The sequence below is a fragment of the Perca fluviatilis genome, chromosome 18 (assembly GCF_010015445.1).
Source record: "Perca fluviatilis chromosome 18, GENO_Pfluv_1.0, whole genome shotgun sequence".
Taxonomy (NCBI): domain Eukaryota; kingdom Metazoa; phylum Chordata; class Actinopteri; order Perciformes; family Percidae; genus Perca; species Perca fluviatilis.
The window spans coordinates 27,048,565-27,061,905 of NC_053129.1; positions in this window are offsets into that span (position 1 = coordinate 27,048,565).

Genomic DNA, 13,341 nt, shown 5'->3' on the forward strand with positions numbered 1-13,341 from the left:
GTTTCTTGTAAAGTAAGTAAGTAAAGTTTATTTCTAGAACACATTTAAACACAGTTTAAGCTGACCAAAATGCTGTACAAACAAGAACTAAGGTGCTGTATTAACCCTTGTTTAGAGAGCAATTCTCAACAAAGTAAACGGAAGTACATAATCCTTGTGTTGTCCTTCGGGTCACTGGGACCCGAAGGACCACACAAGGGTTAATGGCCGTTCCCTCCCTCATGTCCCCCTGAGATGAGAGATCTCTGTATTGTGGGTCTGGAAAACATCTTCCTGTCATGGGGTTACCCTATGCCTTCATTTAAGCCAGTGGTAGCATTGGTCCTAGCATGCTAAGCTAATCCTAGCATGAGCATTAGCAAATGACTGGTAGCATTAGCATTACCATTAGCATGTGGGCTAGCATCAACGGACACATGGCTTGTCAATTCATGTTATTTCCTTTCAATGTATTTAAGTACTAGTCGAAAGAGTAGAAAGCATGATTTGATAAATACACCACATACACAGTTCATTTCAAGTCATTTATTTTAGGTTAATGGATTTACCCAAGGTCATCAAAATGTCTCATTCACCTGTTCTCATTTTCAAGCAGGGTGCTGGGTCGAAGCGGCAAACAGGAAGTGACAGAGTCCGGAGTAATTTATAGGGGGGAGGACCTGGAACAGTCCAAGTGTAAGCCAGTACAGAGGGGGTACTGGAGGGGGTACTGGAGTGTCTAAGTTTTCTGTTTTTGAGAAGCTTGTTCAGCATATAACATTTAATTTCTGGTTTTATAGTTGGTATCTTGTGTATTGATGTAGCCAGAAATGTTTTGGAATGTTGAGGTAACATGATGAGGTTGATTGATTTCCAATTGACTTTGGTTTGTCTTGCAGGAGGGGCTTCAGGTATAAAGGAAGGAGGCAGAGGCTCCTCAGGAGAGAACAGTTTTGGCCTGGAAGGGTGCAGGTGCTAGAGCCCAATAGTCAGGGCCTGATTTTAGGCTTTTGTATTGTTTAATATTTGTTTAGTATGATAATTTATGTAGTTTGTACTTAGTTTCTTTGTTGTTTTTGTTATTTTTGATATATTTTTGTAATAATTCATCCATGCACTACTGCATTTTCCCCGTGAATGGGGGGGGAAATAAAACAAAGCACCCAGTGAAGAACTCCTGATGTCTCCTCCTTCCACCATGGGGCTAAACCTTACGTTTCCGATGACGGAAAATGACAATTTTTGCGTCATTGTAAGATTTTTTTTTGCCCAGAGGCAATGGACTATAGCCAGTAGTAGGAGCTACTGCCGCATGTTTTCAACCAGCCCGTAGGGGGTTGGACTGTCGTCTTTACCGAAGATATCCGAAGCAAAACGAGCGTCAGCCATCTTGAAGCCTCGCTAACTGGCTCCGTCTTTTCAGCAGAGAACTTTTACAGCAGTTATGTGCATTCAAACTACCGCACATGTGTACCACCGGGATACATTGGTACAGATCGGAGAACACACTTTACACAATACACTTTATTACAGATGGAATACTCTACACACTACGCAAGCTTCGCCTGTTACGGAGACCAGCACCTCAGCCTGCGGTGTCACCCGATGCTGCTAGGCGGGGAAAGGGACCTCGACAGTGGTTCGAGCTCGGTGGAAAGCTAACGCTAGCCGGCCACCTGTTCCATGAAATGGGGTGATTTGTATCCAACTAACTGCTAACTGCTTGTGGAGTTTGTGACTATTAAATGCTGGCTATTCTACATTCCACGCAAATTTACGGTGTATACAGCCAACCAAGCGCTAATGCTAGTGTGCTTGGCGCTGAACTTTACGGTGCCTATAATGTGTGTGCACTAAATGTAGCCTGTTTCGTATGTTTTTATATAATGTCGTTTTTATATATTTTAAATGTGTAACACCACTTGAGCCACGGTGAAACATTTCATGTATATGGTTGAAATGACAATAAAACGCACTTGAGTTGAGTTGACCACCTCACTGTCTGTCTGTAAACAGTAGGCGTGGCTTGGGAGTGGACTCTAAAGCAGCGAAGCAAGTGCATTCTGGGATTTGGTGTCTTTCATCCATATGAGCCAAAAACCCATTTTCTGGCTTATCTCAGCCTAGAAGGCACCAATTTCTAAAATAAATTCTCATTTCTACTACATAAGTGACCCAATTTAATTTTATTCGTCTTTCCAACGGTGAAATATCCCTTTAAGTCTTGAGGGGAAAAAAAAACCCAATAGCTAAAATGTTTCACCCAGTGCACATCAGGTAAGGGAGAAGCTCTGGTGAGAGATTTCAAATCAGGGCATCTCTCACCACTATAAACAAGTCGAGCAGTAAAAACTAACTGTTCTCTTGATGGCCGATGGTGGAGCTTTCCATCCTATAAACCGTACTTTCATTGCACACAGGTTCTTTTCTCCCAAGTGTTCAATTGGTATTTTTTTTGTGAATTTAACTGGGTGGGATGGCTACCATAGACAGTATATAAGAATGGACCAATAGACCCCGTTGCTCTGGACGGAGACCAGTGAAGGATATTAGAAGCACTTTTCCGGTGAGCGCTGAGCATTACTGCGCAGCCTTCAACTGAGAGAGACGACATAAATGTGACGTGAGCAATCTGTCTGAAAGTTGTAAGTCTTCTGGTAGCTGTGCCAAGAGAAATCTCAATCGTTCCGAATCTTACAGAGACGGAGAGCATAGGTATATGTAAGGAGATAACATAAGCACAGGCTAATTATTGCTAACTAAAATGCTAGTTAACATTAGTAATTAAACCTAAACAGCTCATGTAAGTCAAAACTGCCTGCGAGCTTCTCCTGTACTATACGGTAATTCCTCTACTTCGCGACAGTAAGTCACGTGGTTATGACACAATCGTTAGCCTATTTTTATAAAAGCGTCTGCTACGGAGCCATAACGTGAGGTACAAGGTAATGGAGCCTTTTATACATTCTTTAGAAATAAACTACGGACAAATAGAGTCTTTAAACGCTTCAGATGTAAAGTTATTCGCTGTCAAAGTGACGTCAAAATGAATGGCAGTCAATGGGATGCTAACGGGTGGTGATATTTTTGTAGCATCAAAATGGCGCCATAGGAGGTTTGAGTTCTGAAGCGAAGCTTACCCCCTTGGCGGCTACAGGCAGAGACAGTTAATGGTGGGGGTGGTTGGGGGGGGAGCATATGAATGTGCCAGCCGGCCAGTAGTTATCTGTCAGTGAATCTAGGGGGCGGAGCTTCTGAAGAGGGGGTTGTATTTGATGCTAGATTGAATCTGCTAGACGTGTCAACGTCACAGGACGTGCCTCGTGGCCCGCCTTATTTTTGCCTTATTCTGCCTCTGATTGGCTTACCCTGTTATTCCTACCCTAACCCTAACCAATCCCCACTCCTCATGCCTAAACCTATGTTGACACGTCTAGAAGATCTGGGGCCTGTTTCACAAAACCAAGATAAGGGATTAAGCCGGGATTTCCCAGTTATCCTGGATGAATTAAGCCTTGATTCGGTTTCACGAAAGCGGAGGCACATAAATCACCATGGAGATTTACTCTGTACAGCTAGCCTGCTCTCCTGCCACGCTGACCTAACAGGCCGGGATTTATTTAATCCTCGGAGTCTTTTCTGATCACCCAGCACTGGTTTTACCCTATTGTTATTATCAGCCTGGATTAAAATACAACAGGTGCATATTGCTGTTTATTTAAGTACTGTTATTATTTAAAGTTGTGACCATTATTTTTTTTATTTATAATTATTCATGTGACAGTCATTGTTACTGTTATATTGCTGTATGAAGACTGCTGTTCATATTGTTGTTAGAAGTTTGATGAATATATTATGGCAGTTGTTGAGATAATTAGAAAAGGCTGATAACATTTCAAATGTGTTTTAAATGAAGTCTGTTACTAAGGGCAATACATACAATGCTGTACATTTCTATAGTTGGCCAATGCACCTTGAATTATTTTAGTTGATTAATTTTTTTTTAAATTCTTTAACAATAAGGATCATGTTTGTTCCACTTCCATGTGCATTGTATTTGGCATTCTTAGCACACAATTTATGTTGTCCAGTAAACTGGGAATATAATTTGGGAGGATTGTACAATTTAAGAACATATCCTAATTGTACAATCCTCCCAAATGATAGTCTTAGTTCACTGGACCAGTAACTAGTGATGTAGACTACTGTACATTCATGTAACAACAGGGAGAGGACACCTCAATGGTTTTTGACCTCATATTTGGGGGGAAATAACTGATGAATATCACTCTGTTCCATTCAGTGTGCATGGAATTTATCACTTAATTATCTTCATAGTTTCTAGATTTTAGAGTCCAATTTCTTCAGTCTCTTTATTTTCTATGTCCATATATACAGGGAGCAAGGCATATAATATGTAGAGAAGGAAACTCGGCCTCTATAAAAAATAAAAAAATGAAACGCGAGAAAAAGCGACGCAGATATCGGACCGACTGAATGATAGCCTAAAAATATACATTTATGAACTACTGCTCTTAACTGAAACCATTCACTTAGCCACTGTCATTTGCAAAAACGAACAGTTGTACACTTTGCATTAAAAGCGAGCAGTGGAAGTTAATATGACTTAGGAAACTTATATTTTAGCCCATGAGAGAGAGGGAGGAACAGAGTGAAAGAGATATTTACGCATCATATTCTAGCGTTGTAGAAAATTGATCTTCATTGTAAATTCCCTGAGTAACATTATCTTCTGCTCACTTTTAAGGCAAAGAGTACAACTGTTAATGTGTGCAAATGATTAGTAGCCTAATCCTTGAATGGAATGATTATGACGGTTTCAATTCAGAGCCGTGGTCAGTTAATGTATATATTTAAGGCTACAATTACGCATTCAGTCGGTCCGTGATCGTCTGCTACGCTTTCTCTCGCTGTTTCATTACAGCGGCCGTGTTTCTTTTCTTTTTATACAAATAATGTGTTTCACGTCGTCATACTTCCACAAGAAGCTGCTGCTCACTCTGTATAAAGTATGTACAATGCGTATTCTCCATTTTGGCATCAGTAAATCGGTGATCGACCTCGCGGTCTTTTGAGGAAAGCCGTGGACCGCATCTATCTGAATTACTTCAGCCTGGCTCGACCTAGTCGCCTCCTCCTCAGCCTGGCTCGGCCTTCGTGGAACGCACCAAGCCAGGATGCACAGATTAGACTAGGTCAAGCCTCGCTTTATCAGTTATCCTGGATTTATATATTCTGCTTTTTTGAAACAGGCCCCAGTATTTCATAAATGACTATCATTCAGTCTGTCCCTATATATCTGCCACGCTTTTTCTCGCGTTTCATTTTTTTTATTTTTTATAGAGGCCGAGTTTCCTTCTCTACATATTATATGCCTTGCTCCCTGTATATATGGACATAGAAAATAAAGACACTGAAGAAATTGGACTCTAAAATCTAGAAACTATGAAGATAATTAAGTGATAAATTCCATGCACACTGTAAACATGAATGGAACAGAGTATATTCATCAGTTATTTCCCCCCAAATATAAGGTAAAAAACCATTGAGGTGTCCTCTCCCTGTTGTTCCATGAATGTACAGTAGCCTACATCTCTAGATAGTTACTGGTCCAGTGAACTAAGACTATCATTTGGGAGGATTGTACAATTAGGATATGTTCTTAAAATTGTACAATCCTCCCAAATTATAGTCCCAGTTTACTGGACAACATAAATTGTGTGCTAAGAATGCCAAATACAATGCACATGGAAGTGGAACAAACATGATCCTTATTGTTAAAGAATTTAAAAAAATTAATCAACTGAAATAATTCAAGGTGCATTGGTCAACTATAGAAATGTACAGCATTGTATGCCCTTAGTAACAGACTTCATTTAAAACACATTTGAAATTTTATCAACCTTTTCTAATTATCTCAACTGCCATAATATATTCATCAAACTTCTAACAACAATATGAACAGCAGTCTTCATACAGCAATATAACAGTAACAATGACTGTCACATGAATAATTATAAATAAAAAAATAATGGTCACAACTTTAAATAATAACAGTACTTAAATAAACAGCTAAATGCACCTGTTGTATTTTAATCCAGGCTGAAAATAACAATGGGGTAAAACCACTGCTGGGTGATCAGAAAAGGCTCCAGGATTAAATAAATCCTGACTGTTAGCCTGGTCAGGAGCAGGCTAGCTGTACAGAATAAATCTCCATGGTGATTTATGTGCCTCCGCTTTCGTGAAACCGAATCAAGGCTTAATTCATCCAGGATAACTGGGAAATCCCGGCTTAATCCCTTATCTTGGTTTTATGAAACAGGCCCCTGATCTAGCATTTACCATATTTGTTGGCAGTTGAGTTCAAATATCAACAATCTTTGCACAGCATTGCTTACTGCACCTTTAAAGCCAGGATAAAGCTGATGCCAGTTAAGAAGTCCCCTCTCTGCAAGAAAGCATTCTTTTTACTTTCGGCCACAGCCCTGAGGGTTTCACCCTCTGAAAGCTCCAGAAATACACCAGACCTTTTTGGTGCAGAAGTATTTTCTTGCATCATACTGCAAAGTTAGTTGGTAGAGAGAAAGTAAAAGTGGTGTGAATGAAAGAGTACACGATGGAGGAAGCCAATTATGGGGAATTTTGTTTAAATGGGAGTTTCAGGGCCAGAACTGATGCTCATTTGTTTTTGAGACTAATGTATAGTTGGAGGGGCTGAGGGTGGTATTGTGTTTATGTTCATTTCTCCTGCACTCCTCCGCTGGCTCTGCAGCTGGCCGTCGCTTTGTTCTGCTCAATGATCAATACCTTTTCTTCTTTTTAATTGCATTGGCAGTATGAATTATGTCAAAGGTAACAGTATGCGATGCATGCATTCATGTAATTGAATTTATTTATGAGTTTTTTTTCTGACAATGTGATATCCGTGACAAACAGTAGAGCAACTGGTTGGTGCAACTGGGTTCGTATTGTTGTCAGAGACCAGCGTCCAAGGTGCAATGTGTGTCACTGGAACCAATCCAAGTCACCACAGCCCTGGTATAAATGTACTCTTTTTTAACTTAAAGGGAAATTACAGTTTAATAGGGTCTTCATTCTCATGATTAAAGAGATCTTGGAAGGTGGTTAAAAATAAGTCGGCAACAAAAAATAAATCAATCATTATAACATAATTGATATTAATAGCTTAGTATTCTATGCTTTTAAAAAGGTATATATAAAGGCCTTCAGCCGCCCACACGTTTTAATAATTTTATACAATACATGTAGTAGGGGGTCCCTACTCCATCTCACTCTCAGTTAAGGGGTCCTTGGCTTAAAAGACGTTGAAGAACCCTGGTTTAGATTATATTTTCCACCTGCTCCAGTCATCTGACTCCCTCATCCACCTGCTCACCTGTTTCCACATTACCCTCGTCAGCCCTGCACTATATAACCGGCCCATTTTCCGTCATTCCCTGTCAGATCGTCAAAGTTGCAATGTTATTTTCTCTTATGTTATTGATTTCAAACTTCCGTTATGTTACGAGAGGTCTTTTGAGTAGATGGTTGATACGGCAAGCGCTGACACATGACATGAGGAGGCGTGTTTGTGTGACGCTGATAACCCAGATTTGCAGGTGTGTGAGAGGTGAGATTGATTGAGGAGATTGTCCCCGGCTGGAGACAATCATGGAAACGGCACGCTGACGGCTGCAAACCACACGTTTCTACACAGAGAACAAAACTGAAGACAAAGACGCTGAAAGATTATTCTTGTTTTCCCACAACATGACTTTTGTAAATACACCTTTTTAAAACCTGAACTAGAAGCCACCAAGGAGCGGGCTCGCAGAGAAGTCGACGAGAGACGCTGGAGCTACTCGGCGCACACAAGGAGGCCGTCCCTCCCGATGACAGATACAAGCATGCCCGGCTCCAGAATGCGAACGCATGCGGTGTCTGGGTGAGTCAGTTTAACACAGCACAAACCTCTCTAGAAGTAGGACAGACATACACTCATCCAGGCAAGTTAGTCTTATTCTCACGTTAAATGCAACAAGCAGGGAAAAGTAGACAGGGGGATTAATGTTACCGGCTATGCTAACCTTTGGTAGCTGTGTTTTGTCATTTAATGAGCCCAGGTTAGCTTATCCTCCTTGTAACAATTATCTTAACCTGGACCTATTCCTGCCTGTAAGCAGGGGATAGGTCCATATATATATATATATATATATATATACCTCCATTGTGGCAATAAATGATTGAACTCGACCATTATGCCTGCCTTGTCAGCATTGGGCCCAATCCTGCATTTCCTGAGTCGTTACACAACTTGTCTGATGTCTCATAGTCTGACCACTCAAATTTCTTGCCCATTTGTTGCAGTTATGTAGAGCCGATTGCCAAAATTCTACAATTCTACAGGACCTATAGGCACAGCAGCATATAACAGGATACATCAAGAGTATTTGAAATCCCAAACCTCTGACAGCTACATGAAATGTATAAATACTACATGAAAATAATCAAAGCGTGTAGGCATAGTGTGCTAAACATGAGTAAAGAGAACACGACTAAAATACTATGGTTACAAAGTGTGTGAAATAATGTGAAATGTAAGTGGTGTGGATTCAGGTGTCATGTTGATCAAGATAATCATATATTACTGTCAACATCAACGTCATGATGAATGCTCTCCTGAATGCCTGCTTGCTCCTCATCAAATGGATTTCCTCCTACAGTAAATTATCCCACTTCACACACTCACTTGAAAATGTATGAGAACGTCACTCATTTGGCTTCACATAAATATTTTAGTCTGGTTAGTCACTGAGGCATATCTTCGACTATAAATTTAAACTTGTGTGTGTGTGTTTGCACTAAATGCCTAAATACAGTATGTATTGCGCTTGTGTTTGCGTGTGTGTTTGTGAGCAGGCTCTTAAAACGGAATATTAAAACATTAAAGTTGACAGAATGACAGAGTGTACTGTGCAGGGTGTTGTGGATAATTGAAATGCCAAAACCTCAAGATGGCTGCTTCATTTTAACATGAATTTACAGCTTCCATCACAAGCCATTAATGCCGAAAAATATATCATGAGGAAGCCGTGAGGGAATTCATTTATCCGAGCGAATATTCGCCGGATAAACCAGTCATCTTGACGTTGACAGATACAAGGTCTCGCTGCTTTTACTCAGACACGCATCAATAGAAAAACAGCAGCGATGGAAAGTTGGGATGAATTTCACCTGCACCATTATAGTTACTAATTCTTCTTCACCAAGTGCTTTCTCTTAGGGATATAGTCATTACAACTCTTGTACTTGTACGGCTGTGCTTTCAGGAGAGTGCACTGGGCTTATAAGGTGGAGAATGTAACAATATTCTTTGTTATGAAATACTTAGGATGTCAGGGTTTGGGATATGTTAAGCAGATACTGTAGATCTGTGTTTGGTACATCTCCTAATATGACTCCAGTGATTGATTTTTGATAGGCATTTAACCCATTTTGCTCTTTAGGGCGCAAAGGTCATTTATGAACTTTCTCTAGCTGGTTCAAAGTTGGGCGGTCTTCTCTGCTTCCTTCCTGGATGAGTTCTGTCTCTACAGATCATCTCCAGTGGTTTCTGGGTCTTTTCTGGCTTTGTTTCCCCTTGTGGGTTCCAGATTAAAGGGGAACTACGGGTTTTTTTTCCAACCTGGACCCCATTTTTCTATGTTTTTGTGTCTAAGTGACTGATGGGAACAACAATCTTTGACATGAGTCCGGTATTAAGCAAGATCGCTGCAGTCGGCCGGGCTGAAAAACAAGCTACAATGTAAGTTAATAGGGTAATTGTCCAAGCTTGTTTTTTACCTTCACAAAAGTGCCCGTTTTGCCACTGACAAGGGAAAAAAAACAGGGACTTGTTCATCCCAAAGGTGTTGGATGAGTTTATGTCAGGGCTCTTTGCAGACCAGTAAATTTCTTACACACCCAACTGGGAAAGACATTTCTTTACTGCCCTCTTTGTACACAGGGATATTGACATGAAGAAGGAGAGGTCCTTCCCCAAACTGTTCCCACAAATGTCTATTTGCTGTAACAAGAACATTTGCCTGAACTGGAAAATACTGTAATTGGCAGAGAAAAACGGTCCCAGACCAAAAGTACATTTAGCTGTGTGGGCAGGGGGGTCCACCTCCATCTGTGACTGTCTTTCTCACACTAGTGGTGGAATGTAACTAAGTATCACTGCTCATGCACACACATTCATTCTCCCTTGTGGGGGGAGGGGCTTAGGAGACCGTTTTGGGCTTTAGCAGAAAGGGGGGGAGGGACTGAGAAGTTGTCGATGTTCAAATTCTTTGGCTAAGTCCTGGATCTTCACAATCCTACCTCCAGCACCTTTAAGAAGTGCAGGGCATCAATGACACACCGTTTAGAAAACAGAGACAACATGCAATGGGACTATGAATAACAATACTGTTAAAAGTGCTCAAGTGCTAATCAAGGTGCTGAAACATCCAATAAATACCAAGAAAAACACCATAAAAAATAATCTAAAAACCAATGAATAAATAATGAACAAAAGTCCTATGTAAATACAGGCTGTGCAAATTGTGCAATTTTTCTTATAGCTTGTTCATTAGTGTGACTGCCGCTGGAACAAAGCTGTATTTATATCGCTTGGTTTTACACCTTGGAACTAAAAACCTCTTTCCAGAAGTAACTATTTGAAACTTAAGTTACTTTTTACATAAAAAACTATGATATGCTTATATGATATGATGCAATACTATTTTTTACTCAGCTCCACATTGATTGAACTACAACATTAAAGCGCCCATATTATGCTCATTTTCAGGTTCATAACTGTATTTTAAGGTTTTACCAGAATAGGTTTACATGGTTTAATTTTCAAAAAACACCATATTGTTGTTGTACTGCACAGCTCTCTCTCACTGCTGCAGATCCTCTTTTCACCTGGTCTCTGTTTTAGCTACAGAGTGAGACCTCTTTTCATCTTCTTCTTCTGTACTATCTTTGATTGCACTCGCACATGCGCAGTAGCTCAGATGTAGATCATGTCAGCTAGCTAACTCTAGAGACAGTAAAAGAAAGCCTGTTTCTCCAACTTTGGTCAGTTACAAGGCAGGATTAGCTGGGAGACTTCTAAATGAGGGCGCACATGTAAGTAGTTCTTTAGTAGATTATGGTGAACTTGTGTGTGTTGTAGCAGTGCTTTGCTATTGAGAACGACGTAGCATGCTAGCGTTAGCGTTAGCTACGAGCTAACGGTTGTGGTTAGCCAGCTCATTTCGGACTGTGACGTCACAGTCCGAGGCCGATTTTGAACAGCTCTCTAGGAGACTGAAAGCAGGACACATTCAGAAACCGTATCACAAAAGAGACACAAAAGAACAAATCCCAGAAAAAGTGTTTTTTTCATAATATGGGCACTTTAAAATGCTCTTACGTGTACATGTATTCATTAGTAATAAAAACATATTAATATAATATTCTCTGCCACACTGACAGGAGCCATTCTGCATATAGAGTACTTTTACTTTTGAATGTGATTCTTAATTGTAATGCTGTATTTTACGGTATTTCTACTTTTACTTAAGACTGCGACACAAACAGTAGTGTCTCTAATGCCCCTGAGAATGAGTACAAAATCTTCTTTAGCTGTATAAAGGGACAAACTCACACTCTCTTTTATGAAGAAAGACAGACAAGGAAAAGAGAGAAGCAGGTAAAGAAATAATCAAACGAACAAATAATATTCTACCCGTAAAAGGGAGGAAAACTAATAAAGAGTCAAAGCAAAAGGAACATAAAATGAAAGGTAATGTGACAGAGGACAACACACAGACACATACAGACTCCCATTCCAGCACATTTTTTATTTCATTTTTCCTAGCGAACGCAACAGTTATATGAGTTTTATCATCTCCACAGTGTTGGACATTGTGTAGTGGGAGAGAGGGTGGTTAAATGAATCCCCACGGGGGGGAAGTCGTCTCTTCAGCCTATTACATGCCATCTTGTTCCAACGGTCCAATAGGACTCCCCTTTATTTGAAAGAACATTTTAAGAACTTTCAATTTGAGATAAGCGGTGAGCAGCTTGGTGCTTCTTCAGAAGGAGCAGAGCAGCCAACAGGCCTTAAAAATGATACTAAATCAAGTCAGTCCGGTTTACAGTTGAAGATGTGTATCATGGGAAAACTCTGCTTTACTAACCGGACTGAAGTGCAAGTAACACAGACGTTGTTTTTTTTATTTTTATTAATTGTTCTTTAAGCATAAAAAAAGGAGTGAAAAACACTCATTCACACACTAACCGGCAATTTCCACTGGATGCGGAACGTCTCCAGAACGTCGACAGAGTCATTAGGTTTCCATTAAAGTCAATGTATATTGACTGTGTATTTCCACAGACTGTGGAACGTCTGCGTCCCGACTCCGTCCCAGTTCCGTCAGTCCGCAGCCCTCCGCAGAAGATACGCAGAGCTTCTATTTTTGAGAGACGACGGAGAGCTCCGCAGCAATTCAGCACACAGCAGATAGTGCGGGACAGATAGTGCGGTTAATTTTCAAAATAAAATACACCGTGCTCACGGTGGATCACATTTCCCTGCACTACACCTTGAAAACACAGCACAGAGCCGTTTCCCCTCTACTCCTCTGGATGGAAACAAACTGTTGTTGGTTTTGTGGTTCTATTCTACCTGAATTTGCGAGAACTTGTGGGTCCTCGTGACTTCAGCTGACAGTCATGGCCGCAGCCGTTCCGCAACAAATCCGGACCCGGTGGGTATTGACGGACGGCGGAGCACGCAGCCGGCACGCAGCGGAGCCGGTCCGCAGCCGTTACGCATCTGAGCCCAGTCTCACTGAAAAGCGTACAAATACCACGGGTTTCTACCTGTGAAATACGTGCAATGTGTACGCAAAAGTGAAATTGTGCGTACAGTAGATACGTGGAGCGCTCCAATTACAGTAATGGAACCCACTGCGCTTATAGTATAAAGGGACGTGGGACCGCATAAGGAGGTTGGTTGGGGTGGTGGATGGGTAAAACACAGGACTTTCACCCAGGAGACCGGGGTTCGCGTCCCGTGTTTGGCGATTTTCAGCATGTGTTTTTTGTTGTTGTTAGGCCGTTTATTAGCGTGTTTATGTGGCGCGTTTTTGCGACTTTGTAGTGTTTTTTTGTTAAGCCTTCCCCAATGTTTCTTCCCTAAACCCAACCGTTTATTAGTGTGTTTTTGTGACTTTCTTGTGTTACTAAAGCCTTTCCCTGCATTATTTTTCTAAACCCAACCATATCTATGTTTTTGTGTGTGATGCTGTTCTCGTGATA